This window comes from Zootoca vivipara, chromosome 5 (genome assembly GCF_965207765.1).
Source record: "Zootoca vivipara chromosome 5, rZooViv2.hap1.1, whole genome shotgun sequence".
Taxonomy (NCBI): domain Eukaryota; kingdom Metazoa; phylum Chordata; class Lepidosauria; order Squamata; family Lacertidae; genus Zootoca; species Zootoca vivipara.
This window is the reverse complement of record NC_142588.1, coordinates 11,101,488-11,120,198: the sequence shown is the minus strand read 5'-3', so window position 1 is coordinate 11,120,198 and position 18,711 is coordinate 11,101,488. Positions and strand designations below refer to the sequence as shown.

Genomic DNA, 18,711 nt, shown 5'->3' with positions numbered 1-18,711 from the left:
TCTCTCTCTGTTGCCTTCCCCACTGTCAAAATTTAGATTTCTAGTCCTTCCCCCAGAAAGCTTCTGAAGCTCCACGTAAATTAATGGCACTGGATAAACCTGCGTTCCCCAACTTCGTGCCCTCAAGATGTTTTGTTCGGCAACTCCCATCGGCACACTGCACTTTCGCCACTTCAGCACCTATTTTCAAGAGACAAAGATGTTTCAAAGCCCACTTTCCTTTCCTTTCCTTCGTTGTCAGTTTGCATGCATTGTGTTTTATGTGCCTCGAAAATGAATTTTCATGTCAGGAGATGAGAGCAATTATCTCAACGAAGGCATGCCAAATTGGCTCTTTTAAAGAGAAAATAAAGTTTAGAACTTATTTGATTAACGAGATTCTTTCTAAACCTCAAATGGATTTTTTTTTTTTAAAAAAAAAAAATCTCCACTGGGAAAGGTGAGAAACAAGTTCGAAACTGACACACATTCACACGTAACGTTTGACTGTTTTATACATGAACAATTCCGGGATGGGGAGAGCTGTCCAGCCCCCCCACCCCCCACAATGCACATCCAGTTGGAAGAAGCTGTGAACTTTGAACATTATCACTGTATTGACTTTGGTAGTGGGTCATTGGACGCTGCATCAAATGTGGCATTTGGGTGTGCTGGCCGGACGAATGTCTGCAAATGAAAGGGAATGTGGTCATTATCGTTCCATGATTCTTTAAGACCTCTGCTAGAATTCGACGGATGGGTGGGAAACTAGAGAAACCCGGGGATGTGTCCTCACCGTATTCTCTTAAAGTACTTGTAATGTCTGTTGGGCATCTTTTGTTTGCGCTTGGTGGCTATAACTTTTACCCCAAGGTAGAAATTATCACTATTACATCAGCAAGTGCTGTCATTCTCAAATTAGACCAGATTTTTTTCATTTTAATGCAGATATGCTATTGTAAAAACTGATCTTTTTAAATGTCTGCAGTTTGTTCAGTTTTCTTTTACTATCTGTTTTATATTATTTTATTATTATTATTATTATTTATTATTATTATTATTATTATTATTATTATTATTATTGGATTGATTTTACAACAAACAAAAATTCAAAAAAGAAAAACTTGAAAAGCAAACAATTTATCATATATAATTTCGACTCCCCTCCCCCTCTTTCTGAGGTTCCGTGTTTTTATAATATTTTGCTGCATTTCCAAATTAAAACCAATTTATTATTTATCTCCTATGTTCCACATACTTTTTTTTTACTACTGCACATTTTTATACTAAGCCTGCTAACGTCTGTATTCATTTACAATAATTTTGTATACACTCTATAAATGCTTTCCATTCTTTCTTAAAAACTTGATCATTCTGATTTCTTATTCTTCCAGTAAGTTTCGCCACCCATTGGATTCAAACATAGGGGGGAAACCACACTTCATTGGCCAAAGATTTCAAAGGAAATTGTACCTAGTTAAACAAACTGATAGGACAGAAATGCATTGTGGGATGTTCCATTCTTGCTCCTGCTTCAGAACATAAAAAAACAAAAGGGGAGCCATTTTCTTCCCAGAATGCCCTGAAACAATGCTACATCCGGGGAATTTAGAGTGGGGTGGGGGTTAGAGTTGTTCAGCAGAATCCCTGATCTAGATCTTGTGCAGAAATGAATTCTCTCCACACAAAAATTCACTTTGAAGCATTCCTGCAAAACAGTCTTAAACACTACGTACAACAACGACAATTTGTTTTTTGTACCCTGCCCATTTGACTGGGTGGCTTCCAACATAATATACAGAAACACAACCACAATCACAACAACAGAACACGACACATTCAAAGCATCCCAAAACAGCGCTGCCTTTGGTTGTCTACATACAGTGGTGCCTCGCAAGATGAATTTAATTCGTTCCGCGAGTCAATTCGTTTTGCAAAAAATTCGTCTCACAAATCACGGTTTCCCATAGGAATGCATTGAAATTTCTTTTTTTGCCCATAGGAACGCATTAATTAAATTTCAATGCATTCCTATGGGAAACCACAATTCACAAGATGATTTTTTTGCAAAACGAATTCATCTTGCGAGTCACCGTCAGATTGCAAGAGGCATTCGTCTTGCGAAAACTTCGTCTTGCAGGGCATTCGTCTTGCGAGGTACCACTGTAATTATTTATCTCTTTGACACCTGATGTGAGGGTGTTCCACAGGGCCAGTGGCGTAGTAATGGGGGGGCGCTGCCCCGGACGGCAGGCTGGGCGGGGGGCAGCAGGCTGGACAGGGCTAACCACCTCCGACGACCGCCGCGCGACATGGCCGCCGCCATCGAGGAGAAGCCCCGATGCAAGCGAGACTGCCTCACTCCGCGGCTTGCTCATGGAGTTTGCCATGGCACCACAGCATATGCCTCCTGTGCGCACATGCCGCCCCGGGTTTGCCACCCCGGGCAGCCAGGCGGCTAGCTACGCCACTGCACAGGGCAGGCACCATTACTGAGAAGGCCCTCCGACTATGCCCGTACAACAAGGGAAAGATAGAGGATTTTATCCATTTTTTCTTTCACTGCCCTCTATACGACGCAATAAGACCAAGGCTCCTCATACTAATTCCTTCGCTTATCGCCTGGGAAGACGACCGCATGAAATTTCTATTGGTGGACGCTAACCCGCGGAGTGGCCATCCGTATCTTGCAGGCCCTGAAACTCAGAGCTCTCTCGACTGACTAACTTTCTCTAGACGCGGATCTCACTAAACATTCCCCAGTGGGCAAAACACACATGATGCACCCTAGTTTTTACCAAATTCTGTTTTATATCGCATGTTTTTTATAACCAGTGTTTTGTAAGTGTTTGATATATGTTCTGTATAATAGCGGTAGGTTACCGCTTTTTTATTATTATTACTATCATAATTATTATTAATGTTTTATGTGTTATGTGCTATGGCCATCCGGCTAATGCAATATTTTTTTTTATTTGATTTGATTTGAGAAGGCCCTCTGCCTGGTTCCCTGTAACCTCACTTCTCGCAATGAGGGAACTACCAGAAGGCCCTTGGAGCTGGACCTCAGTGTCCGGGCTGAAGGATGAGGGTGGAGATGCTCCTTCAGGTATACAGGGTTGAGGCCATTAAGAGCTTCAAAGGTGAACACCAACACACTGAATTGTTCTCGGAAAGGTATTGGGAACCATATAACCAGTGTTACAAATGATCCCGGCACCAGCTCCCAGTCACCAGTCTAGAAACCGCAATCTGCATTAATTGTAGTTTCTGTGACTCCTTCAAAGATAGCCCCACGTAGAACCCATTGCAGTAGTCCAATTACAAAATAACAAAGTTATTGCACACATTACAAAATAACAAAGCAGCTCATTGAAAACAAGCAATGAAGTTCCCTCCTTTATAAGGTAAAGGTAAAGGGACCCCTGACCATTAGGTCCAGTCATGACCGACTCTGGGGTTGCGCGCTCATCTCACATTATTGGCCGAGGGAGCCGGCGTATAGCTTCCAGGTCATGTGGCCAGCATGACAAAGCCGCTTCTGGCAAACCAGAGCAGCACATGGAAACGCTGTTTACCTTCCCACTGTAGCGGTTCCTATTTATCTACTTGCATTTTGATGTGCTTTCGAACTGCTAGGTTGGGAGGAGCTGGGACCAAGCAAGGGGAGCTCACCCCGTCACAGGGATTCGAACCGCCGACCTTCTGATCAGCAAGCCCTAGGCTCAGTGGTTTAACCCACAGTGCCACCTGGGTCCCTCTCCCTCCTTTATACAATTCTGCAAATGTTCCTCTCTCTGGTCCCAGAGAGAGATCCCAAGCTTGTTCATCATTACAGAACTTCCCTGCAAGCTCCGCTGTTGTTGCTGCTAGTCTTCTCCAACAAGCACACATAGATTTCTCTAGTTTCAGCTTCTTGCTGTCAGAGCTCTGATGAGTCACCAGGTAACTTCTCTCACTCTAATGGGAAAATACCAGCCTTCTCTGACGCTTTTGCCAGAGTGGAACCTTTCTGCCCCTAAGGTGAACTTCCAGTTACCGCACTGTAAATACAATGCATTCAAATGCAGCATTTTGTGTACATTAAACTTATAACTTTGGCAGCCGCCTAAAAACCTTTGCTATTAAAAGGCTCTTAAACCGAAAAAAAATCCCTGGCAGCGTTCCCCACCTCACCCCAGTTTCCCAGACAGTTCTGTGCTATCAGTTTGTTTAACTGGCTACAATTTCCTTCAGTTCACAAACAGGATTTGGGCTAACACTGGAGCAAAATATTTTAGGGACACTTTCAAAGGAACACTTTCAAAGGAAGAACAGTCGAGCCTAATGGCAGGAATTACAGTAATGGCAATTGAAGGATTGAATTCCGCTTGACTATAAAGAAATTCAAGTCTGGATGAGGGCTTAAGTCCCTAATATTCCAGTGCATTAAAGTAGGCCATTGTGCTAACCAATTTATAGCAAAGACTGGTACGCCGAGGAAAAGGGCTGGGATGTGGAAAGACAGGTCTTGACTTCATTCCATGCTACAAAATAATTTATTATCTAAAGTGAGCTGTTGAATCTACAATTGTCCAATAGAATAAAATTTATGATCAGGTGCAAAGGTAATCTTGGTAAATCAATGCCCAGTAGTGTACAAGATATACATTTGGAAATTTAGATGTGCTTTATCAGTACTGCTTTATAAGTACAGGTCTGAAAGACTTTTTTTTTTTAAGCCAATGGCACAATGCCAGAGAAAATGAATAAGATGTATCCTGATTCTCCTGGCTGCTTGCTGAGAGTGTAATATGGTTAATGCAAATTCTATTACATATGCAGCAGGACGGTAATAAGGTCAAGTTCTTTTGAAAGAAAGTGCTCACAATTACAAAAAGCCACCGGGTATGCATTGCCTTTGACCCACCAATCATACAAGTAGGATATTTAAAGGGGGGAGAGTACATTTGAGAGATATGGAGGTAATTATGGCTTCATTAACAGCAACATTGAGATTGCAGCTTCCTAGATATTACCTGATACCCCAAAATAGAATACTGGAGCAAGTTTCTGGAGTTTGGATTCGGAACAGCATAGACATGATTAAGTTGACAAATATAATGAATTATGATTATTCTTAATATCAGTTTTTACTAAAAAGGAAATATAAACATACCAGCCACCAGAGATGAGTGTGAACATTTGCTGATTTTGTTTTAATGGAAAGTCTTCACTTTTACCTTAACAACAACAACAAAACATTTATGCACCAATTGTCTTAAAAGCAAGAAGACTTCCATTTCTTTTTTAACATAAAATAAAATAATGTTATAGATTTTTTGGGGGGGAACCCTCTAAACCCTAAAAATTAATAAATGGTGGGCTTTTGATTATTTGTGATGTGGCGGGAGAAATACAAGCTGCAGAGAAATTACTGGGCTAGCCTGTGCAAAGAAGACCTGGCCAAGCTAGGGCCATTAAGAAACAATACAGGGTCATTAAGAGCCATTGGCAATGATAGAGAACTGTTGTTTAATCCTTTAGTCCTGTCCAACTCTTCATTACCCCATGGACCAGAGCATGCCAGGCACTCCTGTCTTCCACTGCCTTCCGCAGTTTGGTCAGACTCATGTTGGTAGCTTTGAGAACACTGTCCAACCATCTCGTCCTCTGTCATCCCCTTCTCCTAGTGCCCTCCATCTTTCCCAACATCAGGGTCTTTTCCAGGGAGTCTTCTCTTCTCATGAGGCGGCCAAAGTATTGGAGCCTCAGCTTCAGGATCTGTCCTTCCAGTGAGCACTCAGGGCTGATTTCCTTCAGAATGGATAGGTTTGATCTTCTTGCAGTCCATGGGACTCTCAAGAGTCTCCTCCAGCACCATAATTCAAAAGCATCAATTCTTTGGGGATCAGCCTTCTTTACGGTCCAGCTCTCACTTCCATACATCACTACTGGGAAAACCATAGTTTTAACTATACGGACCTTTGCTGGCAAGGTGATGCCTCTGCTTTTTAAGATGCTGTCTAGGATTGTCATTGCTTTTCTCCCAAGAAGCAGGCGTCTTTTAATTTCGTGACTGCTGTCACCATCCACAGTGATCATGGAGCCCAAGAAAGTAAAATCTCCCACTTCCTCCATTTCTTCCCCTTCTATTTGCCAGGAGGTGATGGGACCAGTGGCCATGATCTTAGTTTTTTTGATGTTGAGCTGTACTTCCCCCTTGTTCTGAGGTGTGAACAGAGACTGAGGGAAACTGGGTGTGGGGTGACAGGAAAAGAGAGGGTTTTTTTAGCAAGGTGTTTAGGGAAGAGGAAGGGAGAAGAAAAGACTGGGATCCATCTTGGGCAGGCTGGCTGAAGATTGGCTGGGAGAGATGCCTTGGACAAGCCCTTCTTTAAATGACCATGCTGTAAGATCTGGACTCCCTCCATGCAGCAAGGTGTAAATAGGTGTAATAGGTGAAGAAACCATATTTCTTAAAGCTACGGCAGTCTCTGCCATGTCTCAATTCTCCAAAAGGACACAGACCCAGGTGCTTTGATGGTGTTTCCTGCTCGGCAGGGGGTTGAACTGGATGGCCCTTGTGGTCTCTTCCAACTCTATGATTCTATGATTCTATGAGTGCCTGGAAGCACCCAACTTTTGTAGCAATAACAATGAAGAGAAGCTTAGCACAGAGTAGGCAACATCTACTTCTGCACTTCCAAGAGAGTCCCACTGAGGACGTCATAGTTTTTTAAAAAGATTCAGAGGCAGCCAGGAAGACCGAGGCATTCAGACCACCAGAGAAACGATGTTCACAACCTTAGCCACTTCAAAGGTAAGCTAAACACATCAAAAAGCACTGCACCAACCTGTGGGAATTCATCCAAAATATTCTCTCGGATTAGTTCCGATTGCAGATTCTGTTCTCATTCAGTGACGGGGAATGATGGTGGGAGAGGTGGAGGTTAATTTTTTGGCACGGCACAGCGCTCACTTTAAGAGCCAGAGGCAAGAGATGTTCCTGTTCTTTAAGAGCTGGGAGTCAGAGCTGATGATCGGCTACTTTCCTAGAACGTGCCTAGCTGGAAAGTTGCATGAAAGGCAAAAGACGTAAAAATCACACACACTCGACATGCTGCTGATCTTAACTTCTTAGCCAGAGCAGCTGGCAGAAGAATACCGGTAACTTCTTCTGAGGATATTGACTTCAATAAGTAGCATTTATTGTAACAATAATTGTTTCTAAGGGGGGGGGAAGTGCCTTGGTTTTTCTGAAGCTCAAAGCACTCACGATAAACCCTGTTTTGTAGCGTTCCCTCCCCTTTTTTGCTTGCAAAATCCTGCCTTAAGGAAGTGTTAGAAATTTGGGGGGACCCCACCTAAACCCTAGAAATTACTAAATGAGAGGATTTTGATTCCCTGGGGTGTGAAGGGAGAAGTACAAGCTGCAGAGGAATTCCTGAGCTAGCCTATGCAAAATGACCTGGCCAAGCTAGGGCCATTAAGAAACAATTCTGGCGGGGGGGGGGGCATGATTGAGAGCCATTGGCAATGCAAGAAAACTGTCCTTTGTTCATACCTCAGGGCAAGGGAGAAGGACAGGTGAACAAATCATAGAGTTGGAAGAGACCACAAGGGCCATCCAGTCCAACCCCTATCAAAGCATTCTGGACATATGCCTGTCAAGCCTCTGCTTAAAGACCTCCAAAGAAGGAGACTCCACCACACTCCTTGGTAGCAAATTCCACTGCCGAACAGCTCTTACCGTTAGGAAGTTCTTCCTAATGTTTAGGTGGAATCTTCTTTCTTGTACTGTAGTTTGAATCCATTGCTCCGTGTCCGCTTCTCTGGAGCAGCAGAAAACAACCTTTCTCCCTTCTCTATATGACATCCTTTTATATATTTGAACATGGCTATCATATCTCCCCTTAACCTTCTCTTCTCCAGGCTAAACTGTTCCTCATAAGGCATCGTTTCCAGGCCTTTGACCATTTTGGTTGCCCTCCTCTGGACACGTTCCAGCTTGTCAGTATCCTTCTTGAACTGTGGTGCCCAGAACTGGACACAGTACTCCAGGTGAGGTCTGACCAGAGCAGAATACAGTGGTACTATTACTTCCCTTGATCTAGATGCTATACTCCTATTGATGCAGCCCAGAATTGCATTGGCTTTTTAGCTGCTGCATCACACTGTTGACTCATGTCAAGTTTGTGGTCTACCAAGACTCATAGATCCTTTTCACATGTACTGGTCTCAAGCCAGGTGTCTCCCATCCTGTATTTGTGCCTTTCATTATTATTTTTTGTCCAAGTGTAGTACTTTACATTTCTCCTTCTTAAAATTAATCTTGTTTGCTTTGGCCCAGTTGTCTAATCTGTTAAGGTCATTTTGAAGTGTGATCCTGTCCTCTGGGGTATGAGCCACCCCTCCCAATTTGGTGTCATCTGCAAACTTGCTCAGGATGCTCAGGAAACCATTTCTTAAAAGTATGGCAGTCTCTGCCATGTCTCAATTCTCCAAAGGAACGCAGACCCTGGGCAAATGCATGGAACCCAGAGAGTTGAGGTGGCACCCAACTTTTGTAACAGATGGAACAGTCTTTCAGCACCCAAGAAACTTCAAAACCTCTTCCCTTTGCATGTGAAGCAATCAGGGGCAGCAAGAATATCAGCAGAGAGGAAAGGTTTCCCTGTCACCTGCAGTTGCGTAGATGCCTTGACCATGTGGCACCCCTAATAGGGTGGCGCTGTGGTCTGAACCACTGAGCCTCTTGGCCTTGCCAATAAGAAGGTTGGTGGTTCAAATCCCCATGACGGGGTGAGCTCCCGTTGCTCTGTCCCAGCTCCTGCCAAACTAGCAGTTTGAAAGCACACCAGTGCAAGTAAATAAATAGGTACCACTGCATTGGGAAGGTAAATGGCATTTCCGTGCACTCTGGTTTCCATCACGGGGTTCCGTTGTGCCAGAAGCAGTTTAGTCATGCTGGCCACATGACTCAGAAAGTTGTCTGTGGACAAATGCCAGCTCCCTCAGCCTGAAACCGAGATGAGTGTCGCAACCATCTGTCTTAACCATCCAGGGGTCCTTTAACTTTTTTACCTACCTCTGGGATTCCTCGGTGGTCAACCACACTCAACACACAGATGTCCGAGGAAAGAAATGGGGTGTCGGAGGCAGGACCACACACAAACACTCCCGCTTCAACACAGAAATGTTCTACGTGTGAGTTAAGAAGTGAGTAAGACTAAAATATAAGCTTTTATCCAGGAAGCAGATCCTGCAAGCAGAAGCAAATGGCTATATGCTATAGGCAAATATTTGGCCAGCAGTAGCAATGGTTGGAGAGCCTGGCATTCAGGATTCCCCCGAGGAAGGAATGTCTAGCCCAAGAGTCTTCGGCCTTTCTTGGGCCACTGGACACATCTGGGATTTTGAGAAAGCGCTGGAAGTCTCGGTCACAAAATGGCTGCCGTGGCGTGTGGCACTACACAAAATGGCTGCCGCATGCAAAAGAGCAGGAAAAAAAGAGGCAGGACCACGAAATGAGGCAGGTGTGCCCTCCCCCATCAATGGCTGGAACGGCACCTACATCGTCCCCTAAAACGCACACTCACAGAGAGAAGCACTTTGCATCTGTTCAAAAACAGGAGGGAGCGTGGCTGTCCGTCTTCGAAATGTGGGCATGTTTAAGGGGACACGCTCCATGAAGGAGAGGCTGCAAACATAAGCTGAGCTGGAAGGGCAAACAGTCTCTCATGCTTGGCAGATTTTCGAGTGCACGCTTATTAAGACATTTTGCAGGTACCCTAGGAGGTACTGGCAGGCATACTGGCGCCCGGAACATCGCATTGGCAACCTCTATCTTAGCCACTACATACTTTTCATGTATTGTAAGGGGAGAAGGGAGCACAAGGGGGAAATATTTGTGCAGGGATTCAATAATATTGAAACGTGGATTCTGTCTTCGTTTACTCATCTATGTAGAGTGCTCTACCCTGGCATCCCGAGATGGAGGAGTGAAGCCAATTTGCTGGGTATTTGCATGTGGGAATCCCGAGGCAGAAGTTTCTGACAAGACAGGGGTTCACAACAGGATTTTCCCTTAGTGAGGTCTGGCTGTTTGTGCCCTTTCTCTACAGTTCCCATCAGCAAGGTTTACCTGTGTCCGCTCGAAGGATGCACACATGACGGGGAAAGCACAGTTTCATTGTGTTTTGTGTGCCGTCATCATCTGAATGGGACACGGCGCCAAAATCTTACATATAATAGTTTAATATTGGTGTATTCCTGACATTATGCTGGTCTCAGGAACCTAACAAGAAGCGTAACTCCGACATCTGCCAGAACAGGAGCCATGCACCAAATCTGTGGGGCACTGGGTCCCCACAGAAGGCAAAGGGTGATGGGAAGAATGAATTTATTTTTAAATAAAATTCCTTGCCTTCATGTTCGCAGAGAAAAACATGAAAACGAGTTAACAGTTGCTGCTAAAAGGAAGGAGAAAAACAGAAAGGGCATCACTGGTCTATGGCTCGGAACCCCTCATCATATTTTCTGGATCCTGTTTGTGGTTCATCGGACCACTAGATCCCACCTCTCTACCCTGACTAGGGTAGTTTGATTCTAAATAATTTTTTTTATTAAAATTTTCAAACATATAAACAAGAAAAAAGAGAAAAAAGAAACAATGTTCTCCTAAAACATATATCCTCTTCTCAAACATCCAACTTTAAGAGAAAATAGAAAAAGAAAAAAGAATAATTAATAAAAATAAGAATAAAAATCAACATTCCAATATCCTAATTTCATAATTCAATAATCGACCTCCACGAGCATCCTTTCTAACGGTTCAATACATCTCCAACTTCGCAGGTTCAAATCAAATTATTCAACTGTCCGACTTACATATCTAACCTATATAATTTTACACCCTTATTTCCTAACCTACAACCTACACAATTGCTTACAACCCTCTTCAAATATCAATTCTACAATATTTTTTAGAATAAATTCTGAATTTCTTCCACTCCTCTTCCGTCTTCTCCTCTCCCCGGTCACGTAGCCTTCCGGTCAGGTCAGCAAATTCCATATAGTCCAACATCTTCATCTGCCATTCCTCCACTGTAGGTATTTTTGGTGTCTTCCAGTAGTTTGATTCTAAAGCCAAAAATTGATGCAGTTTGATTCTAAAGCCAAAACTACCCAATTCATGTTTTCTGAAACAATGCAAAAACCAACACACAGCCATCTTTCAAAATTGGCACTTCTCCTAACGGTCAGGGATACCTTTACCTCTAAGTAATGTGCACAGCCATCTATATACTGAGGTAAAGTGTGCATATAAATGCATATATTAGTAAAAATAATATACAAAACCTCTTCTTCTTGTTGTTGTTGTTGTTTGTTGTTGTTGTTGTTGTTTTTATATTTATTTATATTCCGTCTTTTCCCCTGACAGGGACTCAAGGCAGCTTACAGATAAAATCAGGACAGCTAAAAACATAGGGGACAGGGAATGTTTTGCAAAAAATGCACACATACAAAAATGTGCATTATAAGAGAAAACCACACTAAATGCTGATGAATTTTCATGGGGAGAGAGAGAGAGAGAGAGAATCGCAAACAGATGCCGAGAACTTAAGATTGGAAAAATGAAAAACGGAGAGGAACCTAAATTGGTACATTCACTCATCCCTAGCCCTGACAGATCCAGCCTGCATTTAAAATGATATGCTTTCAAGTAAGCCGTTTCTGGATAGAAAAGGGATTTACCTTTTTCCCCTAGAAAAAAAGTAATGGAATATTGTTGTCTTGCAACTTTTTGCCTCGATTTTCTTTCTCACCCTTCACACACACACAAACAAAAACCAAAAATAAACACTAAACCAAGCAAAATCTTCCCAGCAGGCAGTTAAGTAATTGGATACAAACTTTTCATAATTGCATTGAAAAACAGAGGCTTTTCCATTTTATTGTGCTTGCTGTCTTTATTACAAAATTCCAGAAGGAGGAATGACATCCTTGGCCTGCCCTCTTACCTGAAAAACCTGAATGCTAGTTTTCTGCATATGCCGCAACGTCTGCCACGCAAATTCTGAGGTACCTTATCATGATGCCAAGTATGCTACAGAATGGGGCGCCTGGCAAACTAAGAGATCAACTATGGTTTAGCCATTTAGTTAAATGTGCAAAGTATGAAAACCCTTGTTTTTGTTCTTAAAAACAGCACAGGTGACACCTACCTGGTGGGGTCAGCAAAAGATTTCCATTTTTAAAATGTTCTTAAGCACATCTCATTCTGTCTCTTCTTCATTTGAATGCCATATCACAAGGGTAGGCAATCTAAGGCTCAGGGGCCGGATCCAGCCCAATCGCCTTCTAAATCCGGCCAGCAGGTGGTCCAGGAACCAGCGTGTTCTTACATGAGTAGAATGTGTGCTTTTAATTAAAATGCATCTCTGGGTTATTTGTGGGGCATAGGAATTCATTCATTCCCCCCCCAAAAAAAAAAATAGTCCGGCCCCCCACAAGGTCTGAGGGACAGTGGACCTTGCTGAAAAAGTATCATGACATCCAACTTTACACAGGCCCTTCACTGTGAAACAAAAAGCACCGCACACAAAAAGGAAAAGAAAGGAAAAAGAAGCACAAACCTCGCACTCACGTGCGAAAGATGGACACATTAAACGGCATTTAGTGTGACCCACTGATTCCATGCTTACCCTTACTTACAAGGGAACAAAGCATGGGGTGAGAAATCAAGCTGCCACTTTGTCCCAGGAAGTTTGCCACATGTACCAAATTCTGTCTCCAACCTGAGCTCAGGTGTTTTGCAAATCCCGTCCGGATTTTCCGATCCGGGAAGCACTGTTTATCACAGTGTTTTGCTGCCCCCTTTGGCCTGATGGAAGAATAGCACCGACATCTTTAACTCCCAGAAAGGTAAATACATCTTGTTTGGACTTTACGCAGCAAGTTGTGTTGTCTTCTTTTAAAAGAAAAATGGCAGTTTTATGGCCCTGCATAATACGACAACTTTTGGCATACTGAAAAATAAGTCTCTGGCGATCCCTGCCTCCAAAGTTATCCTACAATGTAGTATATTATCCCCTGCCAGGTCCTGATGTCCTTAGGGCTCTAAGCCTCCAGCTTCATGCTTTAGATGCTAGTCAGTGTTGCTGCATGTGGCAGAAGTGTGAGTCCACACTTTCCATTTGCCCCACTGCTTTCCCCAGGGAAAACCTGCTCTTTCCAGCTGATTCGGAGCAAACGTCAATTGGGTTTGACCCCGATTCAGGAGAACAAAGTGGGTTTTCCTGGGGAGAGTGGTGGAAAACCTCTCCAGCCCGTGCTTTCTAGATACAGGTTGAACAGGGTGGATAATCCCCCTGGCAGCTTTCGGCAAAACAGAAAGCTGGTTTTCGATACTCGGGAAACCAAACCCGTTTCATTCGGCTCAGGCTATGGATAGGGGAGGCAGTCTGGCCGGTTCTTGCATAAAAGAGAGATAGGGTCATGGTGATGATTCAAAATCGAAAGGGTGGGCAGTACAGCTGGGTCTAGGTGGAGTCTCTGACTGGCGGAGAACATGAGGTGACAAGGCCAGGAGGAATCCAAAGAAACAGCAGCCAATTAGTTACAGACAGAACCGAAATTGTGCTAATTTATTGTAACAAGAAGGGAGCATAACCAAAACAAAATGAAAAAAAATTCCTTCCTGTAGCACCTTAGAGACGAACTAAGTTTGTCATTGGTATGAGCTTTCGTGTGCATGCACACTTCTTCAGAGTTGAGTTTCAGGACTTTTCAGACAATCATGGGGCTTCCAGAACAGTTTTGTTTTGTTTCAAACCCTTCCCTAATCATCCTCAACATGGATTTGGGCAGTAATGTTTGTTTTTCAGTGAGCTTTCCAGCATAAGTCCAGACAGCCAAGATTCCATCAGTTTATTTGTCAAAAGGGGATGTTTTTGCACTCAACATTTGCCATTTTGTTGCCCATTCATCTCATTTGGAGAAAGTCTTGGCTGGAGTTCCTCACAGTCCTCCTCGTTACCCTGAATAGTTTGGTGTCATCTGTAAATTTGACCTTTAGCTGGAGTCGGATCAGCCTATTTCTGTTCTGTGTCAACTTTGCTCCCACTCATCTCTAGTTCCATTCCCATCCGTTTGTGGATGTGTTGATTTTTCTTAAAGCATAAAAAGCACATTTGAATTATATGCATTCTGTGCACAATTTATAACCTCATATGCATTCAGAATTTGAATTTCTGAAAATCTCACTTTTCTTTTCCGTTTCATTTTTTAAAAATCCCATTTGTGTTTTCAGCATTTCAGCTATGGTTTCTTCAGACATAAGGATACCAGTGCAAATGCTTCATTGTGCAGCCGCGCATCATGGCAACCCAGAAGTGGCCAGAAAGGGGGGCAGATCGGGCTTATACACCTTCCATTGTCACATACAGTGACCCAAAACACAATCCCAGTGTAAATCAAGGATTGTCACGTGGGTGGCACTGTGGTCTAAGCGGTTCAAATCCCTGTGACAGAGTGAGCTCCCGTTGCTCTGTCCCAGCTCCTGCCAACCCAGCAATTCGAAAGCACACCAGCGCAAGTAGATAAATAGGTACCTCTGTGGCGGGAAGGTAAATGGCATTCCCATGCACTCTGTTTTCCGTCCTGTTGCACCAGAAGCGGTTTAGTCCTGCTGGCCACATGACCCGGAAAGCTGTCTGCGGACAAACGCCAGCTCCCTCGGCCTGAAAGCGAAATGAGCATTGCAACACCATAGTCACCTTTGACTGGACTTAACCTTCCAGGGGTCCTTTACCTTTACCTTTTGCCTAGAGGTCAGCAAACTTTCTCAGCAGGGGGACGGTCCACAGTCCCTCAGACCTTGTGGGGGGCCAGACTATATTGGGGGGGGGGAGAGAACAAATTCCTATGCCCCACAAATAAGCCAGAAATGCATTTTAAATAAAAGCACACATTCTACTCATGTAAAAACATGCTGATTCCCAGACCGTCTGCAGGCCGGATTGAGAAGGCGATTGGGCCGGATCTGGCCCCAGGCCTTAGTTTGCCTACCCATGCTTTTACCTGTCTGCATTTGTGCTCCTGTTTGAACATCCCAGCAAACCATGGTTTGAGTTTCATAAGCTGATAGGCTTTTACTTTTGGCCAGCTCAGCATCTCAATCTTTGTGGGTGCAGTGTCAACAACCAAAAGGTTTGTCAAATCAGACATGGGGTGAACCCATAGCTTAAGCACAGACCCTCCTAGTGTCCCTATTCTCCAGAGACAGTCCCCGAGTTACAAAAGCCTCCCAGTTTCTGATTTGATCCCAGAATGTCCCGCTTTTGATTAGGACATCTCTATTTTCATTGGAGTAATGTTGGTGGGTATGCCAGATTACGGAGTCCCTGAGCCGACCATACAACCTTCACAAGACATCGGTATAGGGAAGTTTATTTTTTAAAAATTGATGTTTTATTATTTTATTATTCTGTTTGGCCTTCGGACTGACGCAGTCTGACCCCACGGTTACCCTCCCCTAATGGTTTTATCTTATTTGTAGATTTTTTATTTTAAAATTGAATTTTAACATTGTATTAATCTGCGTTTTAACTGAATTGTTTCTTTTATACTTGTGTTGATATTATTTGTTGTTAGCCGCCCTGAGCCCGGTCTTGACTGGGAAGGGCGGGGTATAAATAAAAATTGTTGTTGTTGTTGTTGTTGTTTTATATATGTCGGAAGCCACGCAGAGTGGCTGAGGCAGCCCAGTCAGGTGGGTAGGGTAGAAATAACAATATTATTATTATTATTATTGAATAGGACTTCCCTATTTTCATTGAAGAAATGTTGCCCTGCTTTGGCATAATTTCTGAAATGGCACAGTACTTCTATTAACAAAATAAAAATAACTAGAATAAAATTATTATTATTATTATTATTATTATTATTATTATTATTATTATTATTATTATTATTATTATAGGTCAAGGGTTTCTGGAACTTTGGGGCTCGAAAGAGCTGCTCCTCAAAACTCTTAAATTCCCTTCCCCTAACCAGACTGTCTTCTTCTACTTATGCTGACCTTTCTGTCTGCTATTGTGCTGTTCCTTTGCACAAAACAGAAAATTCTGCAAAACCCCACATATAAGGTTTCCCCCAAAAAATCAAAGGGGCCCCCAAATAGGGGGAAGGAACAGCCAGCTTTGAAATGGAGTTTCTTTCAACTCGCTCAGCCTCTGCGCCGCAGAAATGTCGCCACGTAGAGCAAAGGCACCCCCTTGTGGCCAGACACAAATATTTCATCTTTGTGTTTCTCTGCTAAAGAAAAATTAGTTACAGGCGCACACAGACAGGCAGGACCCACTGTACTGAAATGCAACCGTTTTCACAGCATATTTCTCAAGCTTACAACTTTCCTGGGGAAAAACATGTCTTCTGCTTCCCCTTATTTCACATGAGCATGGCTAGCTGTCTTACAAGCAGCCAACACTTTCACACCCTCCAACATTTCTCCAATGAAAATTAATATTCAACGGTAGTAATAGTAGTAATTTTATTATTCATACCCCACCCACCTGACTGGGTTGCTCCAGTCACTCTTCCAACATATAGGAAAACATAAGAAAACATTAAAGATTTTAAAAAACAAAACAAAACTTCCCTATGTTTTCTGAAGGTTTGGCTTGGGCGTCTGTCTCATAACTCCATACCCTTCAACATTTATTCGATGAAAATAGGGACATCCTAAGCATTTGATGCCAATGCTGAGCATCTAAACGGGGTAGATTTGTGGCCTAATCTGCATTCTCCAAGGCCAGGAAACAAGGGACCTTGTCCTGGGTGTGACCAGGCTGGGAGACAATGTCGCTGAACTGGTACAAGGCAGGGCCAGATTTAGGTCTGATGAGGTCCTAAGCTACTGAAGGTAATGGGGCCCTTTATATGTCCAGCTGTCCTTGGTCAACAACAAATTGTCACTGTTTTTTGTGTTGAATGTGTGTGTGTGTGTGTGTGTACCACTGTATACAGAAATGAGCAAACCAGTGATATTTTAGGGAGCAGGCTAGCAGGCGGGGCCCATGACTTACATCATAGGAGCCCACACAACACAAAACACTGTTGTGCATGTAGGTTTCATTTTATTTGTTTTTTATCTTATATTTTGGACCCAGGTGGCACTGTGGTTAAACCACTGAGCCTAGGGCTTGCCGATCAGAAGGTCGGCGGTTCGAATCCCTGGGACGGGGTGAGCTCCCGTTGCTTGGTCCCAGCTCCTGCCAACCTAGCAGTTCGAAAGCACGTCAAAGTGCAAGTAGATAAATAGGAACCGCTACAGCGGGAAGGTAAACGGCGTTTCCATGTGCTGCTCTGGTTTGCCAGAAGCGGCTTTGTCATGCTGGCCACATGACCTGGAAGCTATACGCCGGCTCCCTCGGCCAATAATGCGAGATGAGCGCGCAACCCCAGAGTCGGTCACGACTGGACCTAATGGTCAGGGGCCCCTTTACCTTTACCTTACCTTGGAAATGTACAGTCATACCTCGACATCCGAAGGCTTCGACTTCCGGAGAATTCGACTTCCGAAGCCGAAGCCTCCGGAAGTATTTTCGGCGCTTCGGCTTGCGAAAAACTTCGGAACGGATCGTCTTCGTAAGTCGAGGTACCACTGTACATCCAGTTGTTGTTTTCCCTTTAATTTGTTGGGGGGGGGCAGGAGATTGGGGCCCTAAGCTATGGCTTGTTTAGCTTGTATGTAAATCCTGCACTGGTGCACGGCACTGTGGCTCTGCTGAAACCGGATGGCAAAACATCAGAAACTTACGTGCGGCTCTGGCGGGGGGAAGTGGAGGCTCCACAATTACCAAACTACTGGATCTCACTGCAGCATGCCTTCAAGTGATAACTGCAGTGATGGTGTCTACCCGTCTCTGGTGCACTCGCTTAAGCCAGGGTTCAGCCCTAGACGCATGAAAGGGAACATGAATGCTGTTAAATAAATAAAAAATCCTTCAGTAGCACCTTAAAGACCAACTAAGTTTTTATTTTGGTATGAGCTTTCGTGTGCATGCACACTTCTTCAGATACACTGAAACAGAAGAGCCAGACCCTTATGTATATTCAGAGGGTGGTGGGGGTGGGTGGGTGGGAATGGGTGATGGGCTTATAGGAGTGGTAAACCTGTTGATGGCTGTTAACGACTGCAATAGGTCCTGTAGAAAAGCAGAACAAAGTGAAAGGAGTCTCTTACCAGTTAGAAATTTTAATGATCACAGTAAGAGAACAAAAAATCCATTCCTAGAAATGAAGGTGCTCCCAATTAAGGTTCCACCTACTTCCCCCTGAGTCACTTCCTTGTCTTGCAACCTGATCTCGCAACCACTGTGCCTTCTGTGCAACTACCTTATCTAATCTACGTGACCTTGGACTGATCGGCTGGACACTTTCCAGCGAACTGGAGTCTGTTAACTCTCTCCCTCTCTCTCTCCCGGTTCTTCTTCTTCTAGCGGTTCACCACCCAGTTCATCCCAGCTTCTGTCTTCTGAACTATGTCCCTCTGTGAACCACTGTTCCAAATCTATACTGTCCCACTGCTCCTGGGAAGATTCAGGATCCTGGTCAGGAGCAGGGGAAGGAGGAGGAGGAGGCTCCTACCATTCCTTCTCAGTGTAGCCCTCCTCAGCACGGCCCCTGACAACACCTGGCTTGTAAAAAGGATCTAGGGGTCTTAGTAGACCACAAGCTTAACAT

The 18,711-nt window shown here is 43.8% G+C and overlaps 1 long non-coding RNA gene across 1 annotated transcript; it reads right to left on the bottom strand.

Annotated features, from left to right (window-relative positions):
* Positions 1-10,584: 10,584 nt before the first annotated feature.
* Positions 10,585-17,908, bottom strand: LOC148685563 (uncharacterized). The gene is made up of 3 exons (XR_015950053.1): positions 17,786-17,908; positions 14,577-14,705; positions 10,585-11,103 (listed from the first exon to the last, which is right to left on the bottom strand). It is a non-coding gene; the product is annotated as an uncharacterized LOC148685563 (long non-coding RNA).
* Positions 17,909-18,711: the final 803 nt, after the last annotated feature.